Here is a 14,967-nt window from a genome sequence, read left to right as displayed (position 1 = left end):
GCCAGACTCTGAGACACTCACTCCGGTTTAGTAGCACCTTAATTCACAAGCAGCCCCACGGACCATAATAGGACTACTTGTGGATTATGGTACTGTTCAGTGTGAGTAACAATATCCAAATCTAGAACTCTGGATTTCCCTAGTACCCCTCAATCTATGGTGTGCGTTAAAACATTCTGTGTAGGAGTTCCATTAAACAGCCAAATTCTTCTAAAGACAACTTTATTTCCAAGCTGTTTTTCTTCCACCTCCCCCTAATAAATTCATTTATATAGAGTTAATTTCTTTCACTTCAATCTTGAGAATCCTTTCTGCTGGGCATAGTGATTAGCTGAATCATGAGAGAATCCTTGGCTAAAACTGGAAGAGGAATGTTTAGTGTGTGATTAAAATAGATGAGAACCATCACTCTCCAAGTTCACATTGTGTTCTGTGTTCTGATTAAGATCTGTGGGCTTGTGTAGTTGCTTTCCACTGAATAATGACACATTTTTCATTAACACTTCATAAGATTAAGAAAAAAGTTTTTTGCCACTAGAATTGTTTGTTCATTTTTTATGAATAGTGTTGCTGAATCATTCTTTATCTCTTAAGGTAATTGATTTTAGCACTTTTGGTAGACCCATTTAGCCTCATTTATTCTGACTATCTTTGAGTTTAGTCATCTTTTAAATTCAAACACAGAAAGCCAAGCACTCTGTCATTCTTCCTTAAACCAGGAGCAGTCAGAGGCTCTGAAGCTAAAATTACTTTTGTTCTTGTTTTCAAGAATCTAAAATAAAAGTGAAGTCTCCATGATCATGGTACAGTGTGTCCCATTGTAATGATCTGTAGCCATTCTTCTTATAACAATAGTTGTCTAGTTTTACAGACAGTAGAGCTCTTAGAGATTTAAAGGTGCAATAAACACAAACCAAAGGCATAAATTGCATATCTATATAACAGAATTTCTTAAAAAGAGATGTCTTATCTATTCATGGAGAGTGCCCAAGAATGCCACTATAGCTTTTGAGGAACAATTTTGTACCAGGGCTTTGGAGCAGAGCCCGGAGCTGGAGCGCGGAGCAGCTCTGGAGCAGTGGAGCTGCAGGTTTTGGCCTGGAGCTGGAGGGAGTCGGAGCACAGCTCCAAAGCCCTCTTTTGTACAGTATATTAATAAATTAAGGTCAGAAGGAAACATTGTGATCATCCAGTCTGACCTTCTGTATAGCACAAGATGTAGAATTTCACCCAATAAGTCCTGCATCAAAACCAGTAACTTGTGGTTGTTATTACAACATATAATTGAAAATGACATCCAGTCTTGGTTTAAAGGTTTCAAATGATGGACAATCCACTGCATCTCTTGTTAGGTTGTCCCAACGGTTAATTACCCTTGCTGTTGAAAATCTGCATTTTATTTCCAGTTTGTCTAGCTTCAATTTAATTGTCATTGGATCTTTTCATGCCTTTATATCCTAGATTAAACAGCCATCTGCTATCGGATATCTCCCTCTCTACATACTTATAGCAAGTAATCAAATCGCCTCCAAACCTTCTTTGTGATAAACTAAATAGATTGAGCTCCTTAAGGCTCTCACTGTTAGGCATGTTTCCCAGTCCAAATTATTTTTGTGGCGCTTTTCTGAACCCACTCCAATTTTCCACCACTCCTTTTTGAAGTATTTCAGAATTGCTCTCACAAATGCCATATACAGAGGTAATATAGCCTTCTTACTTTGGCTTGATATTTTCCTGCTTATGGATTCAAGGATTGTTCAGAATTTTCCGTGGGCCAACTGCCAGATAACTGACACATTTAACTCCATTTTCCCTTCAAGTTTTTGTTAAGGAGGGATAAAACTATCTGGGTAAAAGAAGAACTGGTGCGAATCTTCTACCGAAACATAAACTGAACTGAGTCTTTGGCATATTTTAAAATATTTTTGGTAAACTTGATATAGGTATTGGTATTTTCACTTGTGTTCATGCTTCCTAGTGTTTGCTGTTGTTAGGAAGTGGAAATATTACAAATATGCAAGAAAGCATCTTCATATGTTTTTCACCCTGCTGACAAACAGCAACTCAAAGGAGCCCCTATGCTCAGGGAGCAATGATGTTTAGATACTTATCCAGACTATATACAAAGACTGGTTATTTATCTGAACCAACCTCTGAACTTTGAGATTTGACCATCACTAATAAAGCTGTTAGATAATTTATATCTTGTAGCAGTTAAACCCATACTCCTGGAAATAGCTGCTGGAGGTATGACTTTTAATTGGGATAAAGCCTTCAAAAGGAATATTTGATAGTACAGCACTATTTGGAAAATCTGATGTCTGTTGTATCAGTGAAAATCTTGAATAATTTCAATGAAGTCAGTGCAATTACACTGACGTAACTAAGAGCATAACTTTTTTGCTTTTGGATTTGTAGATTTTTTTTTTATTTTAAGGCTAGAAAAAATCATTATGATTGTGTAGTCTGACCTCTTACACAGCACAGGCTAAAGAATCTCACTCAACAACTTTTGCATCAAGTCCATAAGAGCATATCCTTCAGAAACATATTCAGTCTTGATTTAATGCCTATAAAAGTGCTCAAAAATCCACTATATCCCTAGGTAAGTTGTTCCAATGGTTAGTTACCCTCACTGTTTAAAAATGGTTTGAATTTTTCTACTTTCCCCTTCCAATTGTTGGATCTTTTTCTGCCTCTTTCTGCTAGAATAAAGAGCTGTCTGTAGTAAGAAATTATGGCTTGGAAATAATAATCAAGTAACTTCTTAACTTCCTCTTGGATAAACCTAATGGATTGAGTTCTTTTTAGTTTCCAACATGTTTTCCTGCCCTTAGATCATTCATGTTATTCTTTTCTGAACCTTTTCCAATTTGTCAGTATCTTTTTTTTTTTAAATGTGGACACCAAAATTGGAAATGGTGTTTCACTAATATTCCATGTACAGCATTAGTAAGACCTAATAGCACCTCCCCTTTCCTACTTGACACTCCCCTGCTAATATATCCAAGCAGCACTTTTGTCCTCTTGGCTACAGCATCACACTGGGAGCTCATAGTCAATTGGTTATCTGCCATGAACCCGAAGTCCTTTTCTGAGTAAGTGCTTTCCAGGATACACTCCCTCATCTTGTAAATGTGACCTTACATTCTTTGTTCCTAGACATATGACCTTGCATTTGGCTGTGTTAAAATGCATGTTTTATTATTCTAGCCCAGTAGCTAGAAGATGTTGGTCATCAAATGTGCTCTTATCCATTCTAATCTCTTATGTACTGTTCCTGGAACCTGTCTTTGGCCAAGCTCTCTGCTCATGTCCATTTTTCCAGAATATATATTCCCTATATTCTGTTTACATAAGTGGGATCTTTTCATATATGGTTAGAGGGGAGACTATGTCTGTATCCTCCTCCTCCTAATAAGTGCTGCTTCAACTCGATAAGGCTGACTATTTAATTTTTTTCCCACATGTTCTTGTAAAGCTTTTAATATTTCCCTTTCATTGTATCAGTCTAACAACTTCTTTGTTTGAAATTAGGTCTAGCACTTCAGTGGCTGAATTACTGATATAGAATTTTGTAGATTCTACATATCATAAATGATTACCTGAAACTTTGTTTTCAGCTGGGGTATCCAAAGACTATAGTGCCCTTTGGCACTGGTGCGTCTGGATCTCTTGTTGCCAAGTGTTAATGCATTTTGCATTAGTACTTTGGATCAAACACTACTGTTTTGAAAATCATATAAGTGTACAATTTTTGCAGATGTTCATGTGGCACAAGGGCAGTATAGCTTATTTGATAAACAGCCGTTGCTCCCTAGTTGTTCAATTATTTTCAGTAGCTTAGTTTGTCTGACCAATCAGTGGTCAGATGAAACCCCAGGGTCCCAGTAATTGCAGCAATCGTACAGAACAGTATTTCATGAAACAATCCTATAAAATAGAATAAATGTGCACATTTGGAAATACAGTAGAGCAGATATTTTAGAAACTTTTCCCTTTTAAGTAATGTTATCTAAGTTTATCTGGTGGGACCCTGGAATCTCTTCCAAATATTATTTATTAACTAATGCTACACATTGTACAACTGATTTCCAGTGAAATGATGTTCAATGGCCAGCACAAGACTGGTAGAGACTTATTTTTTTGGTAAACTACAGATCAGTATAGTTTACCCTTTCCTTCCCTCCCTAACAACTAAGGTTATGTAGCATATAGAGAAGGATGAGTTTGCTTTCCATCTCCTCCTAATGAGCTCCACCAAGCTTAAATTGTTTGCGCTGCTTCTGTACATAGCAACATTTCACCCTAAATGAGCTATCATTGTGTAACACCCACAGACCCCAGTCGTTGGGGGGCAGGATCAAACCTGGGGCCTCTGGAGCTTAGTGCATGAGCCTCTACTGCATGAGCTAAAAGCTGACTGGCTGTTAGCTAAGGCTGTAGAGCAGACTCACTAATCTCTCTCTAAAGTGGTTTCGGTGTCACTAGATGTGTGGTTTAAAATTGCACATATAGAACATGCCTCAGATGTTGGTGCAATGGGTACACTTTCCATGAAAATGGTTCAATTATATATTTGGAATTTGGTAATTACTATTTTTAGCCTGTTTTTGTCTAAGCACATTTCTAATTTGTGTTCTTTCTCTCCACTATGTCTGAAAAAATTGTTGTTTTCTGGTGGATAATGCTTTCTAGTATGAATGGTTTTTGCTCTGCTAATTAATTTTGGTAGATGAGTTCCAAAGTCTCAGCAAAACAGAATGTGATCCATTTGGATTCTCACTAATGTTGCAAGAGAGAAAGTAAAATATTTCTGCAAACCCACTGAATCCAGATAAGCATTGTCTCTGTTATTGCAATGGAGATTTCTCCGTAACAGCATTTTATTGCTTGCTTTATTTGGGAGAGGTGTGTGTGTGGGGGGGGAACTATTGTGATTCTACATAGGGGGAACAAAAAACCCAGAATAACACACCAGAATTAAATAGTAATTGTAACAGAATTCCTGTTTCTGCATTTTGCATTGGTGCAATATACATCAGCACCTTCCCCATCCCCGTAATCTTATAAATGCCAATTTAGATGTGCTGTGTGGCTTTTTTGTAATCATGCATGTAGGCATTAAGTATACTATAATTTCTGACAATTGTGAGAGCAAAGGTGATTAAGATATAAGGAGTCACCCTTGAATTTAAAGACCTGGGTCTCATAACTCCTGGCCTTGGGGAAAGAGGCGAAAATCATAGATCTCTGTCTGGGAACACAGCTTCTACCAATCCTTCCTTGTTGTAAGAACTTGGACAGAAGGTTGGGACTCCAGAATGCCTACTATGTGAGATTGCATTGCTATAGTGCTAATATCTATTTTCTATTAAGCTTATCAAATGCCCTGATCTGGCAATGAGTTCTATGTGGGTGGATCCCATGGATTTATCTCAGAGCCTAAATTTGCAGTAACTCCTTTAAGCAAAGGAAGCTATTCTGGATATACGCCAAGGTAAGTGAGATCAGAATGTGGGTGAGAGTGTACAGGATTTTATTGAGTGGGTTTGTGTGTGCATGTTGTGTGCACTACTTGTAGATAGCTCTGAATTCAAGGAGTTGCATAACCTCTTCACAACTTCATCAGGCAACAAGGTGCCTTTCCCAAGCTCTCTATTACAGATCAGTCCTGCAGGTTGTGTGTTTGTAGTTGTTACTTTAGGGCCTATTGCTTATCTGTGTGTGAAGTGAATTTCATTTTACATCTATACCAATAGCCGGCAGAGCCAAAACTTTTGGAATCATACTTGTTGCAGTGTGATGATTTCTCCACTACTTCCAATTTGATCTTATTAGGAAAGTTAAGTAGAATACAGGTAGTCCCATGTCTACGTTACATGTATTGATTATTCTTACACAAATACATGTTCTGGTATGACATGCACACTTAACTTGCCTGCACTGTTCATAAGTGGACTGCATGCATAAAACAGATACATGCAGTTTCAGTTTCACCAAGGTTTATATTCTCTCAGCACTTGTATAAAACTCCTATTAATGTTGACTGGATATAAATGCAGTGAGTGGAATATACTGTCTATCCCTCCAAGAGTGAGTAATTACATGAAAACCCATTTAATGCCTTATTCCTCTTGAACATAGTGCCCCCACAAATGTGCTGCCTGGTTCAGAAATAATTCAGGTGCACCACAAGCTAAAATGCCTATATTCAGTACACACTTGTGATAATTGCTTTCCTGCCTCATATGAGTTTGGTGAGGTAGTTCTTCCATAGCTTTCAATTAGTGGATAAAAGATAATTGTCACAACACTGAAGTTCTTATTTAGCCTTTATGTACTTCCATGAATTATGGAATACAGCTCTCTAGCACTAAGAATGAATTCCTAAGCTCTGAAAGAGCTCCATCTAGCTCAGAATGCAGCAGACTGCTGCTCCCCAAAACCAGTTACTGGGAACTCCTCATCCTGTACTAGAGTTACTACCCTTGAGATGCAAAAAAACTGGCAGCCAGCCCCCCCAAAAGGCAAGCCTGCTGCAATCCCAACCCCCAACCACAAGGCATCTCTGCAACCCTCTCTTCAACAACCACTTATTGTATCTAGAGAGAGAACACATAGAGATAAGATTGATAACATCATTTATTTATCAGCACATTTTGCCAGCCAGTCTTTGTAGTCTGTTTCATTTAGCCAGTTGTCATTGAACGTGCAGTTTCTGATGCGAGTTCTTTTTTTGGGGGGTGTAGTAGGATCACTCGCACCATTGCTCTGATCTTCCGTTATTTAACAGCCTCACACGTCTCCTCACTCTTGCGTGACTCAAACCCTCTCCCGCACACACACATGGTGCGCTTGCATGTTGGTGGGCCCACAGCTGCTGTATTTTCAATACTTTTGATCTGTTATTGCTTAAACTGTGGAAGTGAGAACACTGCAGCAACTGTAACTGGACACAGAAACTTTTAACATTAGATATCCCAGTGTATTGTGATAATAATGCAAATCTTTAGACCCATGTTAAAAGAACCCTGGCAGATAAAATTATTTTTCTGGCAATTGGCAAATCCATGAAAAAACAGACCAGGCTGGTTAAATACTGACCAGGTGGTAATCCTATCCTGTACTGCTGAATCTCCACTCAACACTGTGTTCCAGTCAAGGCTTCTATCCTGATTGTTCAAAGTCCTGTGTGGAATTGCTTCTAGCTGTGTGAGACAGTTTCTCTTTTCATGATGATGACATCTTGGTGGGAGCTAGGGCTTTCTTAAAGAGACATTCGCAATGGGAAATCCCATGAAGGGCTCCTACCATGTGGCACCTTTGAGAACAGAATGGGGGGGCTGTTTGGGGCCATGTGTCCCAAGTCTTAGCTCTGTTGAGGGTGCAGAGGGCTAAGCAACTATGGTGACTTCCTACACCTTTTTAGCTACACCTCTTCTGGCGCTTTGTGCCTACCTCTGTATCTGTACCAATCTTCTAGTCTTGTGGCTTTGCCAGCAAATATTCTTCTGAGCTCCTTTTTCCATAGCTATGCAGTTTGCACACAGTGACCTTCTGGAAATCAGAGAACAATTCAGATCTACATTAAACATAAACATCTGAGGCATTTACAATTTGCTGGAAAAAAGCTAGTAAATCTACAAAATTCCCATTTTTTTTAAAAAAAAGCAACATATCTAATTGCTGAGAACCAGTTGAAGAAAGCATGAATGAATTGATTTTTAATTTATTTAATAAAGCAACTCTATTTTATCTCTAAACATGGCTTCCTTTTGTATGCCGATAGGTAAGAAAAGGTGTTTCTTGACTTTCATTGTGGAGTAACATACAAGAACTGTACAGTACACAATTAAGGAATAGTAAGGGATTTCATCCTATTGCTTATATAACCCACTGGCTATGTGTAATGCATCCAAGTCCGTGTCTGATTCACAGAGGTGTGTGTTTGTTAGAAACCCAGCTATTGAGGCTGCAGTTTTAGCTCAAGCTGTAGAAGTTCCTGCTTTTAGCTCTTGAGATCCCTTGTTTAATTGTCAATTTGGCCAAGATGACGGCAGTCACGCCTGCAAAATACAGTACTTCCATAGCATGCATAAAAACAAATGACTAAAAGAATACATTTTCCTACTTCTCTCTGTAGTCATTACTGAGTATGTTCTTTGCCACCACTAGCCCACAAACCATATTGTTTGGATTTTCTTGCCTGACTCTTTTTAAATCAAAGCTCTCAGTTCTACAGTTCATTGCTGTAGAATGCTTCTCTGTACTGTTGTAACAGTAAGAAACATAATGAAGCAGAATAATTATCTGCAGTTAAGATACTGGTAGCTTGGAAGTTAACCTAGTTTCTATCCTCCCAGGTTTTAACGGTCCTACAGGACTGCTGGTCAGAACTGTTTCTGGTAACCTCAAGAGAAGTGACCCTTGTAGTAACTGTCAGGGTATTGTTGCTATCTTCCAAACAACAGCATAAGTGAGGTATGCATGGATACACTTTCTCAGATTGGAGACGTTGGGCCAGATCCTGAGCCCATGACAATTGGCAGAGCTCCATTGAAGTCAATACACACAGCTGAGGATTTGACCCATTATTTGGAGCATTTAGGCCCAGGTTAGTGTCTAGTTAGGTTAAGCCCGGGGAGGACTGGAAGGAGGTATTGAGGTGTATCCTTGTATCCTTACATTTTTTTAAAGGGCTTGGACAAAGAAGTTCTTGCAGGTACTGGTGGTTAGGATATGAATTTATTTGCATATCTTGAGGAAGAAGCGAGGAGAGAAATGTATCTAAAATTTGACTTCCAAAACAGCATTCGGACTAACTTGCTATTATTGGGGTTTTTACATGTCTTTACCTTATTAAGTTAGTCCTAATTTTCAGACTGAGTCACGATGAATGCAAATTAATTTCTCCCACAAATCATTTGATTACTTTTATTTCTGCAGAGGTGGTATGAATGAAACTTCACACTTGAGTGACACTGAGGGGTGTGTGTGTGTGTATGTAAAAGAGGGAGGAGATAAATTCACACAGTTACCAATATTTCTTTCAGCATGTTAGTAGCATGCCTTTCACAGCATACTGGGTAATATTTTCATTTTGACAGTTTCAGTTCTGAACAACACACAGCTTAAACATGAAGCACTGTACATTAAAGGTTTTTGGAGACCCCACACTACTCATCAGACCTTCTACAGCAGCAGTCTGGAGTATGGCTTATCTTTAAATGTTTGTCCCTGATTTATTAATTTAAAAATTGTGGGCCAGATCCTTACTTGCTGTAAACTTATGTAGTTCTATCTAAGTTAATAGAATTATGCCAGTTTATACCAGCTGGGACTCTGAACCTATATTTATTTACTTTATTTAGTTACTGAGCATTCCTCCTTCCATTTCCCTAGAAAAGGTAACTTTAAAAAAAAAGTCCAGAGTTATCTGCTATAGAAGTTTTAAAAAAATCTGACAATAGAAAATTATACTTCAGGAGTCTCAGTAAGTACTTGTATGATGGCAGATCTTATTAGATCAGATTTCAATGTTAAGTTATAATAATGCTGAAATCTAGACATCATAATTATATATTCTTCTGTGTAAAGGCCATCGTTTCCTTAAATAAAATATCAGATTTGATCGGTTTCTGCAGCCAGATAACTGGAGAAAGCAGTCTGCTGGCACTAGTCTTGCATTAGAAGCCCAGCAAATATTTGAAGCAGAGAAGCTGTTCATTCTCTCATTTCCCAGAGGTGCCCCCCAAGGCTTGGTGGGAAGGAGCCGATGCTATCTTGCGCAAAAGCTTTGCTACCCCACATGAGATATTTTAATCAACAGAGCTGCTGAGTGCTGTGGTAACCCAAACCTCTTAATGTACTCAGTAACACCAGGTGTACCATGACTCGGCAGCAACCGCAGACTCATCAGCTGCTAGGTCCTATAGGTTCTAGCCCTGGTAGGTCCAATAAGCACTCAGGCACATGACTGAAGTGAGGAGGTATTTTACTAGAGTTGGCAAGAAAGAGAGGCTGCAAACACCCTAGATACAGTGGCTTAAGCAGCTGTATTTCAAGATACAACATACTGGTTCCTGGCTTGCCCCCTGGAGGCATCCAGTAGAGGGTTAGGGTGCTCCAGGCCTAGCTCTGGGGTGCCCTCTTCAGTCTGTTCCTCTATTAAAGCCAGCAGATAACTTGCAGGCTTCATGGCCAGGATCAGTCTGTGGCATATCTAATTGGAGATCCATCTACATTGGTTCTCCACTGCTGTGGCAGCACTTGTTGCACAACTCCTGATAGCAGGCTGTTCTAACCACACGGGCCTGTCCTGGTTGTCTATTGTCGTTCTTTACAGGAACAGTGGTCCCTCTTCTTGGGTCCAGCCCTGGCTCAGATCACAGTGGCCTCTTCCAGGATTAAGCTCTAGCCTCTAGGGCATTTTCTCTGCAATAGCCTTCTTTGGGCTTCCTGCCCCTTAAGAGCCTGAGCCTGGCTGGCTCTGTGTCCCCATAGGGTGACCAGGTGTCCGTTTTTGGACCAGAACACCCAGTCGAAAAGGGATCCTGGTGGCTCTGGTCAGGCTTTGTCTGCTGCTTCCTACAAGTTCTGCAACTGGCTGCAGTGTGTGCCACTCACAGCCTGCTCCACACATGTCTCCGTAGCTTCTCTGCAGCCTGCTTTCTATTCTGCTCCAAGATGCCATGCGGCCAAGTCCATGCTGCTTCCAGCTCCAGCTTTCTCACTATGCTCTTGGGTTGCCACATGGCTGTTATTTTAGCAGCATACACATACACAAGTTAGATAAAAACATAAATGCCCTTGCTGGAAGGTTCCAATGTAACATTAGTTTATTTCCTAGAATTCAGAACAATTGCACACAAGAACCCTAAAACAGAGTGGGAGAAAACAGGCAGTGAGGCAGAACTCACATGTACCTTGCATTGGCTCTTTCCAAGCTGCATCTGATCACATGCTTTGCTACAAACTCTCTAGCCTTTTAGGAGGACCAGAAACCCCAGCTCTTAAAGTGATAGCTTGCAAGTCCATCACAGTCCTCAATACACACTGTGGGTATGTCTATACTACCAGCTGGATTGGCGGGCAGCGATCGATCCAGCCGGGATCGATTTATTGCGTCTAGTCTAGACACAATAAATCGACCTCTGAGCGCTCTCCTGTTGATGCCTGTACTCCACCGCTGTGAGTGGTGCAGGCAGAGTCGATGGGGGAGTGGCAGCAGTCAATTCACTGCAGTGAAGACACCACGGTGAGTAGGTCTAAGTACATCGACTTCAGCTACGTTATTCACGTAGCTGAAGTTGCATAACTTGGAGTGATTACCTCCCCCACCCCCCGTGTAGACCAGGCTTTAGGTTCTCCTGCCTGACTTGCTCTGTCCACATCCACTGTCTTCCCAGAGGAAGAGGTCACTTCCTGGAGTTTCCACACGCACCCATGAGCCAAAGGAGGTGAGTGCACCTGTTACCCAGGCTATTTAGAACCTCCAACAGTGGCAACTTAACTATTTTATTTTAGGCAGTGTTAGGAATAAATTAATAGGAATACAGCAATTTTGCCTGATAAGAGTTATGCAAGTAAGTGTGCATTATTTAAAACGGCAGTTTATTAGATTTAAGCACACACAAACAAAAGCAATAGGTTTAGAACATTTTAGATATTTACTTAATATTTGGAACAGTATTGAGTAATTAACAGCAGCTTTGCAATGGCTAGTTGCTTACCCACTGGTGAGATAGGGTGTTAAGAAAATCATTTTTTAAGATGGCTTTAGAGGTTTGCTTTAAAATATATTTTATTAATTTGTACAATTATTTTTTATAAAATATGTAGATGATAATTTTAAAAAAGTATTTGTTTAATATTTGAGGTCTTTAGGTTTAACGTTTTTTAATTATTAAGGTTTTTAATTTTAATTTGGTTTTTTATTTTGATTAGTAGAAATTGCTAACTAGATATGTTTTTGCTTTTAAAAGCTTGTTTTTAAACGTTTAATTATGTGTTTTATTAATTTAGAGTGGCTGAATGCATATAATATGGTTGTAATTAATTTTATTACATTTTGGGGTTTACATATCTCTTAAATTCAGGGCAACACACCTATGTATCCACCCAGGTGGGTCCTGGGTCACCAGAGAGAAGGTCAGTGGGAACAATAGTGTCCTGCTGAGCAGATTCATCACAGTATTTTGTAACTTGGGGGTGGGGTGGGGGGGCTAATCCAACCTCAACTGTTTGCAGTATCCCACTGTAGTGCATATCAATCCAGGATTAGTGCTTGGAAAAAAATTCTAACCTTGTAATAATTAAACTTTTCTACCAAAGTGTTTTAGCCTTTGCATGTGGTGAGATAATGACCTTTTAATATCATGTCATTCTGATTACCATCTTGGCTTTTCCGCCCCTTCAATTCTGATACAATTTAAACATCCAATATATTGCTAACCGCTTGAATAGAAGATTAATGCTTTATGCCCTTTGAAATATGAGTTTCTAATCTATTCTCAAATAGTACAAAGAACTGGTTTCTATTTCTAGCTGTTCCTAAATTATCAGCCAGTAAAATCACACCCAAATTGAAATGAGGGAGGTGGGAGAGAGAAAGCTAAAAGGTTATAAGAATGAAATTATTTGATTTTAAGGTCTGATATTATTCCACTTGCCAAAGATAAAAAGAACTGCCTCATACCACTGGATAATTGAGAATCACAGTGTTGCATTAATCTAAGGCATGTGTTTCTATCATTGATGGTGCATGTGATGTGAGACTTTAATATTTTCACAGGTGCTTCAGACTAGCAGTGATACTTTTTGGGAGCAGTGTGGATGTGAATATAATGAGTCTTGAACCAGTGTAATTTTTATTCTTTGAGTTTTGCAAAGATATGAAAAATGCAGTCAGGATGAAAAACCATTTACAAATTTTCTGCTCCAAATTCTAGGTTCACCCCAAGTGTTAGGTAGTTTTAATTGTTTAATGTTGTTGAAAGAAAATTTCATAATCCAAGACAATTTGTTAAAATTTGAGACACATTTTGACAATTCTGATTTAGGTTTATAGAATTTTCATTCAGAGAAACTAGGCCATCTCAGATTAGATACTCTTGCCTCAGCTATGAAACACGGGTTTTAAGGCTAGAAGTGACAGGTATGATTACTTAGTCTGACCACCTGCATAACATAGCACATAGAATGTTGTCCAGAAATTCCAGCTGTGGAGTGAGTTATTTTTACTACATAAGTGTGTGATGGGTTGGACTCCTTGGGAAGCCACCTGATGTGCTGAGATACCATTGAGTCTACCAGTTCTGCCAGCATGGGCCCCCTTTAACCTGTCTTGCCTCCTCTAACACACACACAGGAAGGGCCTCACCCAGCTGCAGGTCAGCTCTGGGAAGACTCAGTTTAAGGGCTTGCTCCATCACTCAAATGTCCACTTCCCTAGCAGTGCAGACCCAAAGATATATTATGAAATTTGCCCCCTCCCTCAATGTGGAGAGAGGTGGGCACACTTCTTAGCCCCCAGTTAGAAATTACAGAAACTGGATTTAATAATAAACAAAACAAAATGTATTAACTATAAAAGGCAGATTTTAAGTGGTAGAAGGAGTAGCAAACAGAACAAAGCAGATTACTAAGCACATGAAATCAAAGACGCAAACTAAGTTAGTCTATTAATACACCTTTTAATTTTCTAACAAATAGTATATTCATAAAAACTTGGCTTGCTAGATCACCTTTCTTGCTCTAGATTTCTCAGCGCATGTACATAAGGTACTGATAGTGCAGGGGCATATAGAAAAATGTCCTAGCCATTGTGTTCTGAGTTGCCCTTCGAGCCAATAGAAATTTAGCAGTTTGCACAGATTCCAGATTCATTTAAATGAATCCCTACTGAGACAATCCTTTTAGAGCAGGGGTTTCCAAACTTGGCAGGCCACAAGAAGCTTTGTTTACCTGAGCGTCCACAGGCATGACCGCTCGCAGCTCCTAATGGCCGGGAACGGCAAACCGCGGCCACTGGGAGCTGCATGTGGCCGTACCTGCGGACACTCAGGTAAACAAAGCATCTCGTGGCCCACCAGGGACTTATTCTGAACCCCTGCTTTAGAGAGACAAGATGGGTGACATAATACCTTTTATTGGACCAACTTCTGTTCGTGAGAGAGATAAGCTTTTGATTTTACACAGGGTTCTTCAGCTCTGTGTAGCTCAAAAACTTGTTTGTCTCACCAACAGAAGTTGGTCCAATAAAAGATATTACCTCACCCACCTTATCTCTCTAATATCCTGGGACCAACAGAGCTCTAGCAATATTGTATACAATTAATCCTTTAGTTAGCCATGTGCTTACCAGCCTATTGTAATCAACAAGCACACAAGAAATTTGTTTTATTCGGAGAAGTCATGTTGGACAGGAAACTAGGGTAATACTGATTCCAGAATGTGTTATAGGATCTTTAACTTCCACTTGGTCATCAACCAGAGATGGGCAGAAATGGCTTAGGTATATCCTCTTATCCAGATTATAACTAATAATTAAAATATATTGTGCTATCTAGCTTCTGTCAGCTAAAATTCTGAAATAATGGTGCATGTCAAATAGTAGCAATGATTTATCATATGATATAACTATACTGGCTTATTTGATGTCCTGATGTGAGTGTGTCCAGAGTCTCCTGTAAAGTGAAATCAGTGGGTTTTGTTTTTTTCTGGTTTCCTTGAGTAGCTGGGTTCACAAAGGAATTAATGAACGGTGCTGTACAAAAGTCCACTTGTTCTATCAATGTAATTCATGATCTTAGCAATCACTTCCAGAAATAGATTTCAAAGCTGGGGTAAAGTGCAGGGGATAACACACATCCTCTTTGTTCACTCAACAGTTCAGTATGATAGGCAGTCTCCACAATGGAGGAGTGGCAAGAGTTGAAATAGAGAATATGTATAGTTAGGTGG

At 39.4% G+C, this 14,967-nt stretch overlaps 1 protein-coding gene and 1 long non-coding RNA gene across 2 annotated transcripts in view; one reads left to right on the top strand and one right to left on the bottom strand.

Annotated features, from left to right (window-relative positions):
- The window catches only part of GPR158 (G protein-coupled receptor 158), a 317,370-nt gene that overhangs the window by 68,999 nt on the left and 233,404 nt on the right, over positions 1 to 14,967 (top strand). The window lies entirely within an intron of this gene.
- LOC120396356 overlaps positions 7,473 to 14,967 on the bottom strand; it is a 46,285-nt gene continuing 38,790 nt past the window's right edge. Inside the window, exon 3 of the long non-coding RNA XR_005593077.1 lies at positions 7,473 to 7,560. This is a non-coding gene — a long non-coding RNA (uncharacterized LOC120396356). The remainder of the gene's footprint in view (positions 7,561 to 14,967) is intronic.

This window comes from Mauremys reevesii, linkage group 2 (assembly GCF_016161935.1).
Source record: "Mauremys reevesii isolate NIE-2019 linkage group 2, ASM1616193v1, whole genome shotgun sequence".
NCBI lineage: Eukaryota > Metazoa > Chordata > Testudines > Geoemydidae > Mauremys > Mauremys reevesii.
Note: the sequence above shows the minus strand (reverse complement) of the source record. Positions and strands in the feature narration are given on the sequence as shown.